Genomic DNA, 22,309 nt, shown 5'->3' with positions numbered 1-22,309 from the left:
CGTTCTTCGATCTGACTTCAATTATATACTGATCAGTATACCAAAAACACAATATATCAGTCAAATCACAATTCCCCCAATATCATAATTTCAAGACATATCAAAACGTAGTAAAACTTACGTCCATTTATAGCCTGCATCGATAGGAACACAGTACTGAAGTCGGATTCCAAATCAAACAGACGGATCAGAATATAAAGGCGTAAGGATTTTCTAAAAGATTTCTCGTTCCTTTCTTCGTTTTTACTGATCTGAAAGAAGGAAACTTATATATATATCTTGTGCATGTGTAAGATACGTGGCACACTCTTCTTCAATTATGGTTGGCGCTCGGGCGGTCAAAAATTACCGCTCGGGCGCCGAACACTCTGTTCGGTTAATCGGCTTGTGATGCTCTAGCGCTCGGACGGTCAAAAACTACTGCTCGGGCGCCAGACGTTCTGTCCACAAAATATTCTTGCTGAACACTGGCGCTCGGGCGGTCATTAACTACCGCTCGGGCGCCACACTTTCTGCCCAAAACATGCTTTTTTGGTGCATTGGCGCTCGGGCGGTCCTTTTCTACCGCTCGGGCACCAACAGTTCTGTACAAATATTGATCTTGCATTGTGCTGACGCCCGGTTCTCCAATCGAGCTCCTACAACTTCAATTCTATCAATTAATCAACGTCTGATTACAGTAATTAAATCTCGGGCATTACAGTGAGAGTGTGGGTTTGCTAGACACTGAATATGAGTGTTATAGGAGGTGTTAAAGGTGCCATAATATACATTAAGTTGGGGCTTACAAGTCAAGAAGTTGAAGGAATTTGAAATGCTTCTTCTTCTCTTGGCTGACCGATTCTTTTCTTATTCTTGCAGCCTATACACGTTTATTTGCTAGCATGATGGATTGAGAAAGAATTAAGGTGTATTATTGTGTTTGAATTTACTAATAACTAATGAATTAAAGGTGAGGAATTGTATTCACCTTAAAGGCTATTTGAGTGTGACTTGAATGGATTTACTACACTTTTGAATTCTCTTTACCGAAATTATTACTCATTTGCATGGTATATTATTATTTAAACTTTGCATTTTAATTGTTTAAGGTTTTAAATACCCATTATACATTTTAGTGAATTAACACATTATTTAGAATAAAATCTTGCATGGCATTGCATGGTTTAAAATTTAAGTATTTAAATGCTATATTTAATTTCTTGAATATATTATACTTAGATTAATTCATCCCAAATTTGTTTACACATTTTAATTTAAACTTTAATTAAATATTGAATCTAAAATAACTTATTTAATAACTTAGCTCCAATTAATTTATTAAATCCTAAAACATTCTTTTTCTTTAAATTAAATTATTCCTTGATTTAAATTAAATTTAGGAATATTTTTTTTTCTTATTATAATCTTATCTCTAATCTCCAAACTCCGGTCCAGCCTCGCGTATTTATCCTGAAAAGATAAAACTAAACATCTACTTTTAATATAAATAATCATGACTTAACAATTACAAAAAAGAATTAAACACCTCATATATTTATAAAAATTCATTTTTAATTTAAATAGTAACAATTATGCATGGGTTATACGTAATCTGATTTTCGGGTTCTACACTGACAGTATCCATGTTTGTGAGAAATATAAAACATAATTAATATTAAAAATATAAAATATAACAAAATTATATAAAATAGTATAATGCAACCGAAAAAAATTATAATTACATTAATAAAACATAAATAATACAATTAAAATATAAGAATTATTGAAATTACCTTTTCAAATGTCGTTGTACAGAATTTGTAATTAAATGAGCTACCAGAGTTTAATATCTGCAATTAATTACAAACATTATCAGATATAATATACATAAAACAATTCAATATAGAAAGAAAAAACATAGATTCGACTTAGACTCGGCGCAATTCTCCCAAATTCTGTTACTCAGCACAATTCTCCCAAATCAAATTCTGAATTACTGAGACTCGGCGCAATTAACTAAAATTCTAAGATTCGACAGAAATCTATCAAATCAAATTAGGAATTCCAATAATCACACGATCGACGCAAATTATGTAACACCTCTGACCGATTTCATAAAATAACAGCGAAATTTTTCTAAAATTTATTTGAAGGGAGGAAGGATTTAAAATTTCTTGACATAAACACATTTTCAATTTAAACAATCAAAAGTATATACATGATCAAATAAGTGTTGCATCAAAATAAAAAATATCATTTTTATCATGTCCAACAATGCTAACAAAATAGCCTTCTTCCTTCCATCTTCTATGCATATGACCTCGGCTCGAATAAACGTCCTGGCCCGTCACTCTTATCCGCATCACATGAAATAACTGAAATGAGTATAAAACTCAGCAAGTGAAACTCTTACATAACAATGTATACATATCATACTCTGTAAAACATGCTTTGAAATCATTAAATATCATCTAACTCTTTAAACATGAATAATATAGTAGAACATTAACATAACGATGGAATTATTCTTTTATCTGATGGATTGATATTTCAATAGTATCTCTGTCTCTGTACCTATATCCCATCGATATAAATCGATTACTCTGTTGGGATATAAGCCTATGGTCGTTGATCAACTAATTGCATGCAATCTCTGACTATCTCTTTATCAATCAAATAAATCAATTTGAACTCTCTCTTGGACATTAAAACAAACACTTTGCATACTCTTTCCTTTGCATTCCCTTTTACGTAACTGAGACATAAAAATGCCTCTAATATACAACAAAGTATATTCTACACATAACATGAATCAAATGGAAGGGAATAGCATGTTAAAACCATTGAAATACAATACATATACTTCATGTGAGCACAAGGAATGAATTCTACTTACAACCAATAGAAAGCTTGAATCTAATCTCTTGGTACAAAACCTACAACAATAAACCATGTATTGCACCATCAACAACCCAATAATCAAACAACCATACCATAAAACCGATAAAAACAACACAATAATGAATCCCATAATTTCTCCAACACCATAATCCAAGAATAACTAAACCACAAGCTTACCTTAGCTCCTTGAACCCACAATGATCTTGTTCTCACTTCAAATACCCAACAAGAAGCTTGAATCAAAGGAAGAAAAGAAAGAAATTGAGAACCCTAGGTATCCCTTGAGATGAATAACTGAGAAGAATGGATGGAAATGAGTGAAAATGAGGCAAACTCTTGTATTTAATCACTTAAATCTCGAAAACACGACTTTACTGTTCACGACCGCGGGTGGGCTACAGTTCATACTGCGGGTGCGCTAAGCAATCTGTACAACTTCCGAAAATCCAAAGGCGACGACCGCGGGTGCGCTGCTCAACAGACCGCAGGTGCGCTGCTCAACAGACCGCGGGTGCGCTGAAGGTTCTGCCCAAACACCGCGGGTGCGGTCTCTTTTCCAGTGCGGGTGCACTGATTCTTCTGTCCAATCACCGCAGGTGCACTGCATAATGGACCGCGGGTGCACTCTCCTCTGTAGCCAACAATATACTCTTTGCAACTAAATCGAATCGCAACGTCGCTTCTCCTCATAATTAGGCAACACTATCAGCAAGAAAGTTGCACCACTATGTCTTATCTAACAACTACAATTTGTCTCATACCAATTGGCTCAACATACAAATGATAATGAATTAAATCGCAATGACGCTACACTATGACTACACAACATTTATAATCAACAATACCATAAATCATAAATCCGAATTCTTAACATCTAAACTATACTTAAACTTAACCAAATAGTCCATAAACATAAGAAATCTTAAACCGTACCGTTCACCAAGCTTGGATATTACAATCTCCTCTCCTTAAAGGAGTTTCGTCCCCGAAATTGACATCACTGCGTAAACAACTCAGGATACTTTCATTTCATCTCATCCCATGGTTCCCACGTGGCTTCTTCAATCAATTGATTTGTCCAAAGGACTTTAACAATGCCGATCTCTTTGTTTCTCAATACTTTAACTTTGCGATCCAGAATTTGGATTGGAATCTCTTGGTACGTCAAATTTGGCGTCAAATCCAATGGATTGTGACGAAGAACATGGGAAGGATTCGCAATATACTTCCTGAGCATGGAGACATGAAAAACATTGTGAACTCTATCAAGATCTGGTGGTAAGGCTAATCTGTAAGCTCGATCACCAACTCTGTCCATTATCTCAAATGGGCCAATAAACCTTGGACTCAACTTTCCCTTTTTTCCAAACCGCATCACACCTTTAAGAGGTGCAATCTTTAAGAACACATGATCTCCAACCTGAAACTGCAACGGCCTACGTCTTACATCAGCATCACTCTTCTGTCTTGAATGTGCTGTCTTCATCCTTTCTTGAATAACAGCAACAACATCAATTGACTGTTGGACCAACTCTGGACCCAACATCTTTCTCTCACCAATCTCATCCCAATATAAGGGGGATCTACACTTTCTGCCATAAAGTGCTTCATACGGTGCCATGCCAATCGTCGTTTGGTAACTGTTATTGTACGTGAACTCAACAAGAGGCAATTTGGAATCCCAACTACCAGGATAGTCGATAGTACAAGCTCTGAGCATATCTGTAAGGCCCGAGATTTTATTACTGTAATCTGAGATTAATCTGAAATGATTTATTTATTAATTGAGATAATTATATACGGAAGGATCAAATCGGGAGAGCCAAAAGAAGATTTGACATGAGATGTAAGGAGAAGTCCTCGCGCACATGCACGACGTGTTGAGCGCACATGCGCGAGGAAGGCAGAACCTTTCGCGCATATGCACGACGTAGATGGAGCACATGCGCGGGATGGGCAGAATGTTTGGCGCATATGCGCGACGTAGATGGCGCATATGCGCGAGCTGACAGATTGCTGGTTCGAACTACCGGCGCATATGCGCGACTTTGTGCAGAACATGCACGATGCCACTTGCCCTTGTATCATGTAGCATATGTATATATATATATACCTACATGCAAACCCTCCAGATTAAAAAGGAAAGAAACGAGGGATAAAGCTCCAAGTTCTCTCGGGTGAGAAATTGAATGTCACGTAAAATTCGTCCGTCTGTTTTTGAATCCGATTACAGTACTGAATTCCTACCGACGCAGGCTAAAACTGGACGTAAGTTTTGTTATGTTTAGACATGATTTGAATTCATGATATTGTCAGAATTGAATATGAATCAGATATAGTGTTTCTGCTACAGTAGACATTGTATAATTGAAGTCAGATTAAAGAATAGACTGTTTATACAATTGTTATGATTTTTGAAAGATATTGATTGGGATTTGATATCAGAGTTGTGTTGTTACTGATCTTAAGTGTACAGATATTGAGATTATGAATTGTACTGATACTGATTATGAATTCTGATATTATATCTTTGATGAAGTTGTGATGAGGAGACGAGCAAATGTGGAAGGTGTAAAAATGCAATGGGATGATCCATTTGGCGTTGAGAGCAATCACCGTGAGGTAAGCAGGTATGACTTTAGTCCTTATCTTAGTTCATTGCTGTGTTGTGCTCAAGAATTTGGGGTGAGTGTTGAAAGTGTGATGTCCAAATGGTCTAACGATGAGATGACGATTTTGTCAGGGAGTCACAGCGTTGAGGATGGTGATATAATGCATGAATTAAATTCAAATGTTAGTTATTTTGAGTGTTCAAAGATTGTCAAATTGATGAGGCTTTGTCATGGCAATGACTTGTGTGCATTAGAATTAAATTCATGTGATGAGTTAAATGATTGCATGGATAGTACATTTACTGTGTCCTATTTGCATGATTTATATTTGTTTGGTTATGGTTTTGAGAGGTGCAGGGATGAAGATGCTTATTTCTTTGTTTATGATGAATACATGTTTAAAGAGAATAAAATTTTCATCACACACCTATTGCATGAGTTTCTGTTTGATATTGAGGCGCATGACCTTTGTTTGATTGGTAGCCATGAAGTAAATAGGGTCATTGATAGGATGCATGAATTTTTACTATGGTTGCATATGAGGAGGTCTATTGGGTGGAATTGTGAATCATGCATCGAACATAAGAATTTTTATGTTCATAATGAGTACAATTTTAAGGAGAATAAATTCGTCATTCTACATTCATTGCATGAGTTACGTACTAGTGATGCATATAGTGGTGTTTTACCTTTGATAAAATGAATGATTTTATGTGTTGGTTGCACATGAAACGACATGTTGAGTGTGATTGGGGTATATGCATTACATACAGGAGAATGACATGTCGAGTGTATTCATATGTCAGGCATCAGTTATATCTTATTCCTAGTGAACTATGGTCGTACACGTGTGTGGATATTATTTTGGTGTTGACTAGGTCTAAGAAGGGGAGAAATCTGATTTTTGTGATACTTAATCATATTTTATCATTTGGTGCCTTTTACTATTTGGTATATGTTGATGTTGATGAGTTGATGGTGAATGCTGCCATGGAGTTAGGGATCGAAACGTTGATGTCGCGTGTGGGCGATAGCACCTACAAACTTGAGTTTAAAGGTAAGCATATTAGTCATACAATTCTTGTTATTACTAACTTGCTTCGTTTTTGTGTAGGTATCAAAGATTTGAGGACAAATCCTTTTCAAGAAGGGGAGGATGATGCGAACACGGATGGTCAGGCGCCAAGGAAAGCATGGGACCCTTTGGAGTTGCCGGAGGGACCAATCACGAGGGGACGATTGAAGAAGTTCAAGGAAGCATTGCACGGACTTATGAGCAATGAAGAAGGTCTTACAAGCGAGGTGCAAAGTGCTGGAGGGTTTTTGATGCATGGAAGTGAGTTTGGAAGTCACAAGAACATTATTCAAGTGATAGATGAAGTTGAGTCCAGCAGCATCGGCGCCCGAGCGGTCAAATATTACCGCCCGAGCGCCATACTTACTGTCCGAGCGCGAGTAGTACAGAAGCCTTGGCGCTCGAGCGGTAATATTTGACCGCCCGAGCGCGAGTCAGTTTCGGGAAGAATCCTACTTTCCTATTTTAGAGTTTTTATTATCTTGGCAAGTAGATTTCATATCTTTTTGATTTGGTATCAATATATAGACGAATTTTATTGATTGAAAACAACTTTTGTTCATTATTGATTGAGTTTATAAAAACTTTCTTTGAGAATTCTCTCAAAAACAAGATTAAGTTTCGTTATAACTTTTTGCGTTGTATCAAATCAAACTTATCAAAAGATTTATCTTTTGTGGCGTTTGTCAATCGAATATCACGAGGGTTGCCAAGGACGGGTTCTTTGGAGGTTCTGTTGAACGAGATTGTTTCTATCGTTGATGAATTGTTGCTAGACCGCGTGATCTAGAGGCGATTTTTACACCTATCAATTACTTGTTTCAAAGATCGGGAAAAATTAAAGATCTCGTGGGCGGGATCGCATCAGATATGGATCAGATTATATACTGATTTGAGTATTGATCAGAACAGGTTTTGAATCGAATTATATACTGATATTGTATTAATGTGATTGTCATTGCCAGACTGGGTATGGACAGATTGGAATACAAGACTTCGTCTTCGTCAGACCGGGAAGACAAAGGTATAATTCATGTTTTGTTTTGGGAAGACACAACTCAAATGAGATTCAATTTGAGTTTCCCAACAAAATCACATACTAGAATTGTTGTTTATCTTTTTCTATGATTATGCTTTGTTTATAGATTTATATTCAAGCATTTGAGATAGGAAAGTCATTTGGTAGATTCGCCAAATTACTAGATGTTCGGTGGTATCGACGCTTCGGATCAGAGTCACTCCGATTGTAGATATTCGATACAGACAGGGCCGAAGTCTAGGAATAAGACGTACAGTCACCCCGATTGGGAGGGTAGGTGACAGACTAGTGACGTCTTATTCACACCGGGATCCCTAGAGTTAAAGTTGAGTTGAGTCAGGATATGAATTGAATTGAGTTGCATGTTAATTTTATTTTGGTTTCAGAGATTATGGAACCCATTGTTACTGCATGCTTATTTTGATTTAGTTCCATAGACTATGAAACCTATTGCTATTGATTTTATGCATGATAGTATGCTTTATGATTTATATTGTGTACATGCATGTCTACCATGTTTTATACTGGGATTTATTCTCACCGAAGTATCCGGCTGTTGTCTTGTTTTGTATGTGTGCATGACAACAGGTGGGGCAGGATCGGGGTCAAGAAGATGATGAGAGAAGATGAGTTAGAGTGGTGATTCCGGACTTGTTGTAGACTTGGTTTAATACTTGAAATTTAGTAGTTGAACCTTAGACTAGTTTGAATAAGTGTTGTACATTATTGTACTTTTATACTGAGATGTATATTAGTTAAATTCCATTACGTTCCGCACTTATATTTTTTAAAAAAGATAAATTTTTAGACCATGTTTATCTTAATTGATAATTAACTCCCAAAGATGAGTAAGAAGATGATTAGCGTCCGGGTCCCCACAACAGGTGGTATCAGAGCGATAGATCCTTTAGACTGAGATAGAATAGAATGATCGGGGCATATTGAGTTTTCTTTCCTTGCATGTGATTGCTAGCATGAGATTTATTTTAATGTTGATTTACATTATGTGTGCTAGCATGATACTATGATTTACTGATTTGAAATACATGTTTACCTGATTATCCGATTTGAGTTGGTATTATGTATTATTGAGTATGAATCAGATCTGATTCATGATCAGCAGTAAGATGATCCGAGAAAGAATGGAACAGGTTTGTAGTACTTGGGTTACTAATGGTTTTGATAATCAGATATACCTCCTAGAAGAATTCCAGAACGGGGCAGTACTTCGGTTGAACAGATAGATATATCAGAAACTCCGATGGAAATACAGTTGAAGAAATTTCAGTCGTTTCAACCGCCGATTTTGAGGGGTACTGAGATGTCTGAAGAGTGTCAGAATTGGTTAGATGACATAGAACTGTTGTTTGATTTGCTTAAGTATTCAGATGAACAGAGAATTGAACTGATATTCCACCAGTTACGAGAGGCTGCCAGAAGTTGGTGGATTACAATCAAAGGAATATTAGAACAACGTGGTACTGTGATCATGTGGGAAGTCTTCAAAGATGAATTCTATCGAAGATTTTTCTCAGTTTCATACCGAGAAGACAAAAGAGCAGAGTTTGAGAATTTGAGACAAGGCCAACTGAATATTGAAGAATATGTTGCTAAATTCTCTACTCTACTGCATTTTGTTCCTCAGATAACTGGAAATGATGAAGCTGTAGCTGAGCAGTTCATCAAAGGATTGAATTCAGAAATAGTTGCATTGATAAATATGTAACGACCTTACCATTTTGCTGATACTTTGAGTAGGGCAAAGAGAGCTGAGGTGAGTCTGATTCGACAACGAGAAAGGTTAGATGTGATTCAACTCCCGACAAAGCAACTCCCTCTTAGATTTGATAAAGGTAGTACGAGTGGAAAGCAAGATTTACTGAAAGCTCGAAAGAAACAGTTTAAGAAGTTAGGGAGCGGACTGAGCGATTCATCTAGCTCCAGTGGTTCCAGCCCAAGTTATACTAGAGTGTATTGTAGGATTTGCGGAGGGAGACATCCCACAGAGCAATGCCAGGGAGTGACTGGTAGTTGCCATATTTGTAGACAGCCGGGACACTTTGTTAGAGTTTGTCCTCAGAAGAAGTTCCCGAAGATTTTAGGGAGCAGAAGACCGAGGAGCAGACACAGGACACACTTGATGATATAGTGGCAGGTACTGTTCTTTTATGATTATATTGCATAGGTATTGATATATACTAATGCATTCCCTACGATGATCTTTGACTGAGTTGCATTGAGATATGCTGTATCTGTTGAGTCTGTTTGTACTGTAGTATTGATTCCCTTACTTTTGGGAAAGAAAGATTGATATCAGAGATTTCTGTGAAATATTGTATACTACAGTAAGATGAGAATGAGGTCGAGTTAGATTATGATGTACTTGTGTTTCTGATTTGACCGCCTTATTGATATTAATATGCTGAACAAGTACAGAACTATTGTAGATTCTTTCCAGAAAAATATAAGATTCAGACCAGATAGGGCTGATGAGTAGAAATTCCACGGTAAGGATTCTAGATCTAGAATTCCTTTGATATCTGTATTGTTTATGACTCGATTGATACAGAAAGGAGCAGATGGTATCCTTATGTATTCAGTAGACATGCTGAAATCGAGCCTAGTAAGGGGAGATTTGCCAAGTGATGTACGAGTTGGTTGACGTCTTCCTAGATAAGATTTTGGATTTGCTTTATATCAGGAAGATAGATTTCAGAATTGAATTGATACCAGGTACTGTTTGTGTTTTAGAATTCAGTACAGAATGATATTGAATGTACAGAATGTCACTGCATGAATTGAAAGAATTGAAAGATCAGTATTAAGAGTACTGGCCAGGAGTTACATTTGATTTAGTGTTTCTCTATGGCATGTTTCAGTATATTCAGAGATATTCTGATGATTTCATGCTCGTTGTATCTATGATATTTTGTTATATTTGCAGCATCTGATTGATTGAATCGAATATCTGAAGATTGTATTGAATACTCTGAGAACTGTGATTATTGTATACAGAAATTATTCAGATAAGAATCTTGCTTGAAACAGACTGTATTCAGAATAAGCGATATTTGAATTTAATATACCGATTGATTTTGACACATTTGAGATTGTGATCAGTGACTGAGAACGATATCGATATCAGAAAGATCAGAAATTTCAGAAATGTCAGAAATTTATTTTGTCTGAGTTGGCAGATTATCTTATCCGATTATGTTTTGAACTACTTGTGAATTGTTAGCTTCAAGATAAATATTTGATACAGATTATTCAAATCGAATCAGAGCTGAATTCGAGAATTTCGGCAGTTCAGAGAATTAACCAGAATGTTCAGAACTTAATTTCGATAATCAGAGCAGAGCATCGATCAGAGTGACAGATATGTGATTTTTACTGTATGAGAATGATTATCGTATGATGTCAAAAGTGTCAGATTTGCACGACAGAATTTGATATCGATAGTCAGAACCGAATACCAGGTAGGTATTTTTTTTAATTTATATTATTAACTGATTTGTGTGTACCAAATAGTTCGAATCTGAAATGACAGGTAGTGTCCGAAATGCACCATAGTAGATTCGGTTTCATTTTGGTGAATGAGAATGTATGATATTTGAACAGATAGTTTTGACATAGACAGATTAAATCAGTTGTGACAGAATTGTACTGAAATGTTGACAGAATTTGTACTGAAATGTCTGAATCGCCAATAAATGAAGATAGAAAGATAGAAATCAGAAGAGTTATTACAGAATTGGTATATTTCTGACTAGACATGGGGAGTATAATTCGATGAATTTCGTAATGAGATCACTATAATACTTTCCAGATTGTGATATGATATGATTGTGATTGACAGATTGTTCAATCTATATCTATTAGTTTGTACAAGATGACGTACAAACATGACCAGATGACAAAGATCGATGTCAAATAAATGGTCAGATTGATCAGAATGTTGAAATAGATTATATCAGATTGTGAATTTTGATTGAGTTTGTAATTCTGGCAGAACATACCATGAACTCATTCATATATTATCCACCGACTGACAGATAGCCAGAACGTACTATCCAGATATTAAAAGATATTTATGGAGTTATAGTGTTGGATGTTAGCACTAATTGACATGACATATTGTCACTATATGAATTATTGTATAATGATAGCTATCAAACGAGTATTGAGATAGCTACAGATGAGACATTGTACAGTGAGTATTGCGGATTTCCTCTGAATGGGAATGATATTACGATGATATCTGAGATTGAATTTGATAAAAGCAGAAATCTGATAAAGAAAATGAAGCTGATTCAGGAAAGAATGAAAACCAGCTTCGAATGAACAGACTTAATATGCCGACGTCGGATGGTGACGATTGGTAATTGAAGCCGAAGATTGAGTAAATCCTTGACTGGGATAAACAGATTTGATAACAGCTGATGATATGAGCTGTTGATTGGTATATACGGATGTAGTATAGCCAGTATTGTGAGATTGATTCTGTCAGAGTTATTTCGAAGGGTATTAATATATTATGCTCTTGAATTATTATTCCAATTTAGAATCAGAGATCCGTACAAGAAAGATATTTCAGAATGAAGACTATTCTATTATTGAAAATACAGTAAGTTGACAGGGCATCAAAGAGATTATCTGAAAGACAGAATTTGTCATGAGATTAAGATTTCAGAATGGATTCATTGAGATAAGTTTCTGATTTAAACTCTGTGTACATTTCTTCTGATATGTCTGAATTGATTAATTGCGAGTTCGAGGACGAACTCAGATCTAAGAGGGGGAGAAATGTAAGGCCCGAGATTTTATTACTGTAATATGAGATTAATATGAAATGATTTATTTATTAATTGAGATAATTATAGACGGAACGGATCAGACCGAGAGAGCCGAAAGAAGATTTGACATGAGATGTAAGGAGAAGTCCTCGCGCACATGCGCGACGTGTTGGGCGCACATGCGCGAGGAAGGCAGAACCTTTCGCGCATATGCGCGACGTAGATGGCGCATATGCGCGAGCTGACAGAATGCTGGTTCGAACTACCGGCGCATATGCGCGACTTTGTGCGTGCACAACGTGCAGAACATGCACGATGCCACTTGCCCTTATATCATGCAGCATATGTATATATATATATACCTACATGCAAACCCTCCAGATTAAAAAGGAAAGAAACGAGGGATGAAGCTCCACGTTCTCTCGGGTGAGAAATTGAATGTCACGTAAAATCCGTCCGTCTGTTTTTGAATCCGATTACAGTACTGAATTCCTATCGACGCAGGCTACAACTGGACTTAAGTTTTGTTACGTTTAGACATGATTTGAATTCATGATATTGTAGGAATTTAATATGAATCAAATATAGTGTTTCTGCTACAGTAGACATTGTATAATTGAAGTCAGATTAAAGAATAGACTGTTTATACAATTGTTATGATTTTTGAAAGATATTGATTGGGATTTGATATCAGAGTTGTGTTGTTACTGATCTTAAGTGTACAGATATTGAGATTATGAATTGTACTGATACTGATTATGAATTCTGATATTATATCTGTGATGTTGAGATGGACGGGGATATCAAAACTGTATTGTTATGCCGTCGAAACATCAGTTGATTTAGAGTGATCAGATTCAGTAATGATTTCGATGATACCTTGTTCAGATATGGATCAGATTATATACTGATTTGAGTATTGATCAGAACAGGTTTTGAATCGAATTATATACTGATATTGTATTTATGTGATTGTCATTGCCAGACTGGGTATGGACAGATTGGAATACAAGACTTCGTCTTCGTCAGACCGGGAAGACAAAGGTATAATTCATGTTTTGTTTTGGGAAGACACAACTCAAATGAGATTCAATTTGAGTTTCCCAACAAAATCACATACTAGAATTGTTGTTTATCAGTTTCTATGATTATGCTTTGTTTATAGATTTATATTCAAGCATTTGAGATAGGAAAGTCATTTGGTAGATTCGCCAAATTACTAGATGTTCGGTGGTATCGACGCTTCGGATCAGAGTCACTCCGATTGTAGATATTTGATACAGACAGGGCCGAAGTCTAGGAATAAGACGTACAGTCACCCCGATTGGGAGGGTAGGTGACAGATAGTGACGTCTTATTCACACCGAGATCCCTAGAGTTAAAGTTGAGTTGAGTCAAGATATGAATTGAATTGAGTTGCATGTTTATATTATTTTGGTTTCAGAGATTATGGAACCCATTGTTACTGCATGCTTATTTTGATTTAGTTCCATAGACTATGAAACCTATTGCTATTGATTTTATGCATGATAGTATGCTTTATGATTTATATTGTGTACATGCATGTCTACCATGTTTTATACTGGGATTTATTCTCACCGGAGTATCCGGCTGTTGTCTTGTTTCGTATGTGTGCATGACAACAGGTGGGGCAGGATCGGGGTCAAGAAGATGATGAGAGAAGATGAGTTAGAGTGGTGATTCCGGACTTGTTGTAGACTTGGTTTAATACTTGAAATTTAGTAGTTGAACCTTAGACTAGTTTGAATAAGTGTTGTACATTATTGTACTTTTATACTGAGATGTATATTAGTTAAATTCCATTACGTTCCGCACTTATATTTTTAAAAAAAGAAAAATTTTTAGACCATATTTATCTTAATTGATAATTAACTCCCAAAGATGAGTAAGAAGATGATTAGCGTCCGGGTCCCCACAATATCCTCTAAAATCTGAATAACTCTCTCTGATTGACCGTCGCTCTGAGGATGATATGTTGTACTGAATGCTAACCGTGTACCCAAGGCTCTATATAAACTCATCCAAAACTCTGAAGTAAATCTAGGGTCACGATCGACACAGGAACACAATGATGTCTGAAAATCTCTGCTATGTATTCTTCGGCATACTAGTTCATGGAATACGTTGTCTTGACTGGAAGAAAATGCGCTGACTTGGTCAACCGATCAATAATAACCCAAATAGAGTTATAACCTTTCTGCATTTTGGGAAGACCAACCACGAAGTCCATTGTAATGAGCTCTCATTTCCATTGAGGAATCGGCAATGAATGCAATGTCCCAACAGGTTTCTGGTGTTCGATTTTCACCTGCTGACAAGTGAGACACTGAGAAATAAAAATGGCAATATCCTTCTTCATATCTGGCCACCAATAAAGTCTACGAAGATCCTGATACATCTTGGTACTACCTGGATGTATCGAGTATGGCGCGGTATGTGCCTCTGTCAAGACGTCTCGCCGAATATCATCACCAATAGGAATACATATACGGCCTCTGAATGTCATCAAACCATCTTTATTCATCCCATACTCTGAATTACCTCTCTCCTCTGCTCTGGCTCTCATCTCTGTCAACTGTACATCATTGGCCTGCTCTCTACGGATTTTGTCCGTCAATGTAGCCCGAATGATCAACGCTGAAAAGCGAGCAATGGTTCCTAGTACTACCAAAGTTATCTCTTCTCGTTGCAAGTCTAACAACAACGGTTTCGGGATCATAGAACTCAAAGAAGAACTTGTCTTACGGCTCAATGCATCCGCTACAACATTCGCTTTCCCAGGGTGGTAACTAATCGTCACATCATAATCTTTGACAAGCTCTAACCACCGTCTCTGACGCATATTTAGTTCTTTCTGAGAAAACAAGTACCTTAAACTCTTGTGGTCCGTGAAAATTTCACAATTTTCGCCATATAAATAGTGTCTCCAGATTTTCAAGGCGAATACCACAGCTGCTAGTTCCAGATCATGCGTAGGATAGTTTTTCTCGTAGTCCTTCAACTGACGAGAAGCATAGGCTATAACCTTTCCACGTTGCATCAGCAATGCACCGAGGCCCTTCTTCGACGCATCAGTATAAACAACAAAGTCCTCTGAACCACTGGGCAATGCAAGTATCGGAGCTGTCGTCAACCTATCTTTCAACTCTTGAAATCCACTTTGACATTCATTGGACCACTCAAACTTCACAGTCTTCCTCGTCAGATTGGTTAACGGCAGGGCAATCTCGGAAAAATATGAAATAAAACGACGATAATAACCCGCCAAACCAAGAAAACTGCGTACCTCTGATACAGTGGTAGGGATAGGCCACTTCTGTATCGCCTCGATTTTTACTGGATCAACAGCTATACCATCCTTCGAGACAATATGGCCTAAGAAAGAAATCTGCTCCAACCAGAACTCACATTTCTTCAACTTAGCATACAGCCTTTTCTCTCTCAACAACTGAACAACGACTCTGAGGTGCTCTGCATGAAGCTCTCTGGTCTTGGAATAAATCAATATATCATCGATGAAAACAATGACAAAGCTATCCAAATACGTCTTAAACACCCGGTTCATAAGATCCATGAATACTGAAGGAGCATTAGTCAGACCGAACGACATCACAAGAAATTCGTAATGACCATACCTGGTCCGAAAAACCGTCTTAGGGATATCAGACTCCTTAACTTTCAACTTGTAATAGCCAGATCGCAGATCAATCTTTGAAAACACTGTAGCCCCATGCGGTTGATCAAAAAGATCATCTATTCGTGGCAACGGATATTTATTCTTAATCGTCAGTTTGTTAATTTCCCTGTAGTCAATGCACAGCCGCAAAGACCCGTCTTTCTTCTTGACAAAAAGAACCGAAGCTCCCCAAGGCGAAGAACTCGGCCGTATGAAACCTTTATCCAGTAGATCCTGCAACTGCGTCTTCAACTCTGTCATCTCTGTCGGTGCCATTCTGTACGGAGCTTTAGAAATAGGAACCGTCCCGGGGACTAAATCGATCACAAACTCTACATCTCTGTCCGACGGTAAACCCGGCACATCATCCTCAAATACATCAGGGAACTCTCTCACAACATTAATATCATCAATATTCAAATTCATCATTCTATCCATATCCACAATCGAAGCCAAAAACCCATCACAACCTCTACACAACAACTTCTTAGCCTCAAGACATGAAATAAAAGGTAGGACCAGCGAAGTATCTGCACTGGCGAGCATACCTTCCTTATTTTCATCATCTGCAAATTTCACAGTCTTGGCAACGCAATCAATCACTGCACGGTAAGTTGATAGCCAATCCATGCCAAGTATAATATCAAACGCAACCATCGGAATAACAATCAACTCGGCATAAACCACTCGCTCATCAATTTTAACAGAACACGCATACACTGTTAGAGTAGGTGCCCGTCGAGCCAAGTGTTTGCCAAGGGTTCATGTTTAAACTCTATGTATGAACAATCTTTATTTTAATAATATTTGAAATTATTGTTTTGGCATTTCTTTATCTGTATACCCATGCCAGTTGCATAGATAAAGCCCTTGAATATACAAATAGTAGAAAGAATATGAGATGCTCATATGATGAGTATCATGAAACTCATATTTGGAATACTGTATATTCTAAACAGTTCCTAGTCGATTCAGCCGCCGCTAAGAAGGATATAGTCCGCTTGAGTTCGAGACTAGTATCTGCGATGTGAGTACCATGTTTCATTGGTAGGGGATATTGTGATGTCCGAGCATGCAGATAGGTGCTCCTTGTAGAGTGCACTGAACAACCCTCCATAAAGGACTTTCAAGTGGTTCTCACTTATCGAGTGGAAACGTCCTAGTTTATGGTTGTACACCATTGGTTCTTATGACCCGGGACAACATTGAGACTCTTTGTGCTAGCACCACACTTTGACTTGTTTACCGACTCTCAAGGGGTCATCAGGTGGCAAGGTTGGGTGTTCTGTCGAAACAAATAGAAGTCGATGCATTGTAGTCGGGGATTCACCGCTTACCCTCGGGTATGGATATCCTATGTGATATCATGTGTATGTAGTTTGAAATCTCTGATCAGAGTATGGTGGCAATTATGAAAGGGGTTTCATAGATTACACCATCGATGCAACTACAACATGACACATAGTATCGATTCATTGACAGCTCTCGATATACCAATGATTGTCGAATTGGTCGGGATATATGAGTTGAAGGGATCGTACTGTACGCTAACCATAATTGAATGGTTCTTGCAGGCACTTTCATTTGATACCTAGGGAATCATGTAAGCGATGCTGCTAGGCGTAACATGATTGGTTGGGTACTATCAGACTTGAGTTCTGACGTTCTTGTTATCAAGGAGTTGATAAATAAGAATGGAGCAATTGGGGTATGCTCAAATAAGGACATGTTTAGTCCGAATCACATGGAGATGTGAACCCACGGCTAGTGGTATCAATGAACCATTGAGGGCCACACAAGTTCTAGCTTTCTAGATCCCGTTGAGAAGTAAAATAGTTCAATGTGTTGAACGGCTTATAAAGGAGTTTACAAGCGTAAGGAAAAATAGAAGTATGACTTATATGAGAGAAATGTAACTTTTAATTTGTGGAAGTGTTCCTAAATTAAAAGTTGGCCAAATAAATAATGTATTTGAAAATTGTGATTTTCATAAACATTATTATGGACTAAATTAAATTAATTCAAGTGTTGAATTAATTAAACACTAGTGGACCTAGTAGAGTCCAAATAATTATATTAATTCAAGTGTTGGATTAATTAAATAACATTGGGCCTTGTGGAGCCCAATTAGAAATAATTATTAAACTAGTGAGCTTGAGTAAAATCAAGTAAAGTTTTAAAATGACTCAAATATGTTTGAGACATTTAAATAAAGTCCATGGGCCTTGTAATAGTTACAAGCCCAAGTCACATTGCATGCTTGGGAGGTGAAGAGTTGGGGAATACTTTTTATTAAAAAATTGCATGGCATGCTAAAGGTGGTCTCTCTACTTTTTCAAGAACCAAGAAAAAGTCTTCCCTTCCCTCCTACACACAAAGTTGGCCGAAATTTTTGAGGATAACTCTCCTCATTTTTTTTCTCTCCAATTTTGTTCTTCAATTGTTGGAGAAAACACTTACTTCTCAAGAGAAAAATGCCCTACATTTTCTAGTGCAAGTGTAAGGTGGATCTTTTAAGTTTGGTGGTGGGCTTGATTTTGAAGAAAGGAGTCTAAGGAGGCTTGTAGATTTTCTTGCCTTTGAAGAGCTTAGTTGCTTGACAACTAAGTTGGTGCCAAACATCAATCTCAAGAGATTGATAGATAAAATTTCATAACACCCTATGAATGTCATAGTTTGTGTTTTGTATATGTTACATGCTAGTACATGAGGTGTTCAAATTTTTATTTAAAATTTCGGTTTTCATGCCTTGAAAACAATTTTGAACTTCCGTTGCGCATTTGAACACCATAAAACCGATCCTCTTTCAAGTGGTATCAGAGCTAAGGGTACTATTTTGTGTAGCATTTACATAATATTATATTGAAGTCGATTTCTAGCCGCATGAGACAACCAAAACAATAAATCAAGGCCTGTTTTTTGGGGTAATCTTGGCAGCAAATTGCTGCCCATTTGGGGCACCTCGGGCTGCCCGAGGTGCTGCCCGAAACGGGCAACAAGGGCTGCCCAAGGGGCTGCCCGAACAGCCCCATGCTTTAAAAAAAAAAAATTTTTTTTGCTTGTTGGCTGGAATCCGGCGATGGCGATGACGACTAGGGTTTCCAAAATTGTTTTGGATTATCAAAGCGTCGTGGGCCTTGAAGTTCTTGGGCTATTAGATGGCTAATATATTTGTGAAATTTAAATGGGCCAAAATGTTTTGGTGAAAAATGATTTTTTTGGGCCGTTAAGTTTAAATTTACAAATGTTACAAATATTATCTCATAAAATAAATAATTTAAGTTGGACTTTAATTATTTATAGTAAATGGTAATTTACAAGAAATTCGGTTATAAATAAATTAATTAGAAAGTAGACAAAGGTGTTTGTATACTTTGTTAATTTAGTTTATAATCGTGGCGGTTAGTGATTTGATCAAGATATATAATATTGGATCAATTAATTATTATGATAATTAATTGATGGTGTATGATATGTGATATTATGCATGAAGGATGTTCAAAAGCCCAAGCCCAATTTGCTAGGTGTATGCTAGGATATTTTGTGTTGAATGATTGTAATAATTATCAAATTTAAAGTGAGCTTGGTTTATGGACCGTTCCCACCCCCATGAGATGTATCCCTATTTGCCATGGATATTTATTTGTAAATATTATTATAGTGGAAGATCAAGATTGGAAGATGGTGGCCTTGGTGATTATGAAGATCGAAGACATGTAAATATTGGAAGCATATGTAATAGTTGCATTTGCATCCCTTGCATTTCCCTAGGATTGGATCTAGGCCCGTGTTTAGCTCACACGGGCCATTAGTTTTGGGGCGATTGATCATCCTTGTTTTGTTTACTGTTTATAATATATGCATGATATGTTATAAATATTGAGTATGTGCGTTATTATTATGATAATAACATAGTTGCATGAATCCGGCAAACATATGATCAAACATGGCGAGCTTTTAAATAAAATTAATGATGAGACCTTTCAAAATTAAAAACCCTCATTTTGAATAAGATTCAAAATTAATATCAAGCCCGAAAAGGGGAATTATAAATTTGTTTATAATTTCCATGTCTTCCATCGACAATGGGTGCATGATGAATGCTGCTCGTGCTCGGGGCTCGGCTCATATTATTGGGGGGGCCCTGGGTGCCGGAAAGCTGTGACATCCATTGACATGGTGATGTGAACTACGTGGAACTCCCATGATTTCGGCTCATATTATTGAGGGAACTCATGGCGACCGTCCATTATGGTTCAACATCGATGGGTAAGGCTTGACACGTAAAGATGAACGACGTCATATTATTGGGTCCTAATCAAACGTGAGACAAAAGTTTACGTAGAGGGTTGCATGGTGATGCAATTGGAAACTACCTTTTAGGAATTGTGATTGGCTGATATTATTCGAGATCATAATTTGCTAATTGGACCTTGCGTACCTACTGAGGAAAGGAGTTTCCCGTTTTCACTAGAGGGTAGTGAAAATGTCAAAACAGTGGGAGCGAAAATTTATAAAGTAAAAGTCCATACTTTATATCTTATTAAATATTTTAAAATAGTCATTAATATTTATCTGTTTACTTTTCAGTACAATTTTTGACAATGTCTTTGATTCGCAATCCGCTGTCTGCTATACTCGAAAAACACGTTTTAACCGGACCTAATTACATTACTTGGCTAAGAAACCTGAAAATCGTCTTGAACTCGGAAAAGATTGCATATACACTGACTGAGTCGCCCCCTGTTGAGGCTCCGACTAGCTGCACTCATGAGGAATTGCAGACTTACAAGGATTGGTGTGACCATGACTTGAAAGCCAGGTGGTATATACAAGCTTCTATGAATGATGAGCTGCAGAGGCGTTTTGAGGATACAAAGAATGCTGCTGACATTCATTTGCATCTCAAGGAGCTCTTTGGTTAGCAGACTCGAACTCTGAGGCATGCTACCGTCAAGGAGCTGATCACTTTGCGCATGCGAGATGGGGCCCCGGTCCATGAGCATGGCCTGAAGATGATTGGGCTCGTGGACAAGCTCTTTGGCATGGATCTGGTGTTGCCTTCGGAGTTGATCACCGATGTGTTGCTTTTGTCACTGCCTAGCTCATTTGATCCTTTTGTGGTGAATTTCAATATGAACAAGATGGAGCCGACCCTTGAGGAGTTGGTGAACATGCTTGTGACCTTTGAGTCCACCATCAAGAAAGAGAATTCGGTTCTTTATGTGGGTTCTTCATCTGGTACGAAGACCGATTCACGTGGGAAGGGAAAGAAGCGTTCTTTCCAACGTCCCAAGAAGAACGTGCCCTTGAAGAGGCAGACTCCGAGTCCCGTTGTGACAGCCATACTAGTGAAGGCTGACAAGACTGCTGATATTTGTCATCATTGCAAGAAGCCTGGACATTGGAGGCCTAATTGCAGGGAATATCTTGCCCAGAAGAGTTCTGGAAACGGTATGTTCTATATTGAAGTAAACATTTCAATTAACTCTACTTCTTGGGTATTGGATACCGGCTGTGGCTCACATCTCTGTAATGATTTGCAGGTGATGGGAAGAAGTAGGAAGCTCAGGGAAGGTGAGACCTTCTTGAGGATGGGCAATGGAGCAAGGGTTGCTGCCAAGGCTGTAGGAGATGTTTACTTGCTTTTGAACAATGATTTTAAGTTAATTTTGAGAGATGTTTTATTTGTACCAGATTTGGTGAAAAACATTATTTCCATTTCTATGCTTGATAAAGATGGATTTTTTTGTTTATTTAGCAAAGGTGTTTGCAACATTTACAAGAATGAATGTTTTATTGGTACTGGAAAACTTGAAAACGATCTCTACACCTTAAAATACAAAGATATTCCACTAAACAATGTCCAAGCAATAACAACAACAAACAAGCGAAAACAAGATACTCTAAATTCGGCACAATTGTGGCATGCTCGATTAGGACATATTTCCCTAAGAAGGATGAACAAGCTAGTGGGAGTGGGCATGTTTGATATGTCTGATATTAATGCTCTCACGACTTGTGAATCCTGTCTAAAAGGAAAGATGACAAAAATTCCCTTTAAGGGCCATGTGGAGCGAGCCAAAGGGTTATTGGATTTGATCCATACCGATGTGTGCGGTCCGCTTAGCATCACCACTAAGCATGGACATGCCTACTTCATCACCTTTACCGATGACTTTTCGAGGTATGGGTATGTGTATTTGA

General features: G+C 37.4%; 1 long non-coding RNA gene across 1 annotated transcript in view; it reads right to left on the bottom strand.

Annotated features, from left to right (window-relative positions):
* Window positions 1-1,780: 1,780 nt before the first annotated feature.
* The window catches only part of LOC142545061 (uncharacterized), a 35,949-nt gene continuing 15,420 nt past the window's right edge, over window positions 1,781-22,309 (bottom strand). The window contains exon 3 of the long non-coding RNA XR_012820215.1: window positions 1,781-2,006. This is a non-coding gene — a long non-coding RNA (uncharacterized LOC142545061). The remainder of the gene's footprint in view (window positions 2,007-22,309) is intronic.

This window comes from Primulina tabacum, chromosome 5, assembly GCF_025594145.1.
Source record: "Primulina tabacum isolate GXHZ01 chromosome 5, ASM2559414v2, whole genome shotgun sequence".
In the NCBI taxonomy this organism is placed as follows: Eukaryota; Viridiplantae; Streptophyta; class Magnoliopsida; order Lamiales; family Gesneriaceae; genus Primulina; species Primulina tabacum.
Note: the sequence above shows the minus strand (reverse complement) of the source record. Positions and strands in the feature narration are given on the sequence as shown.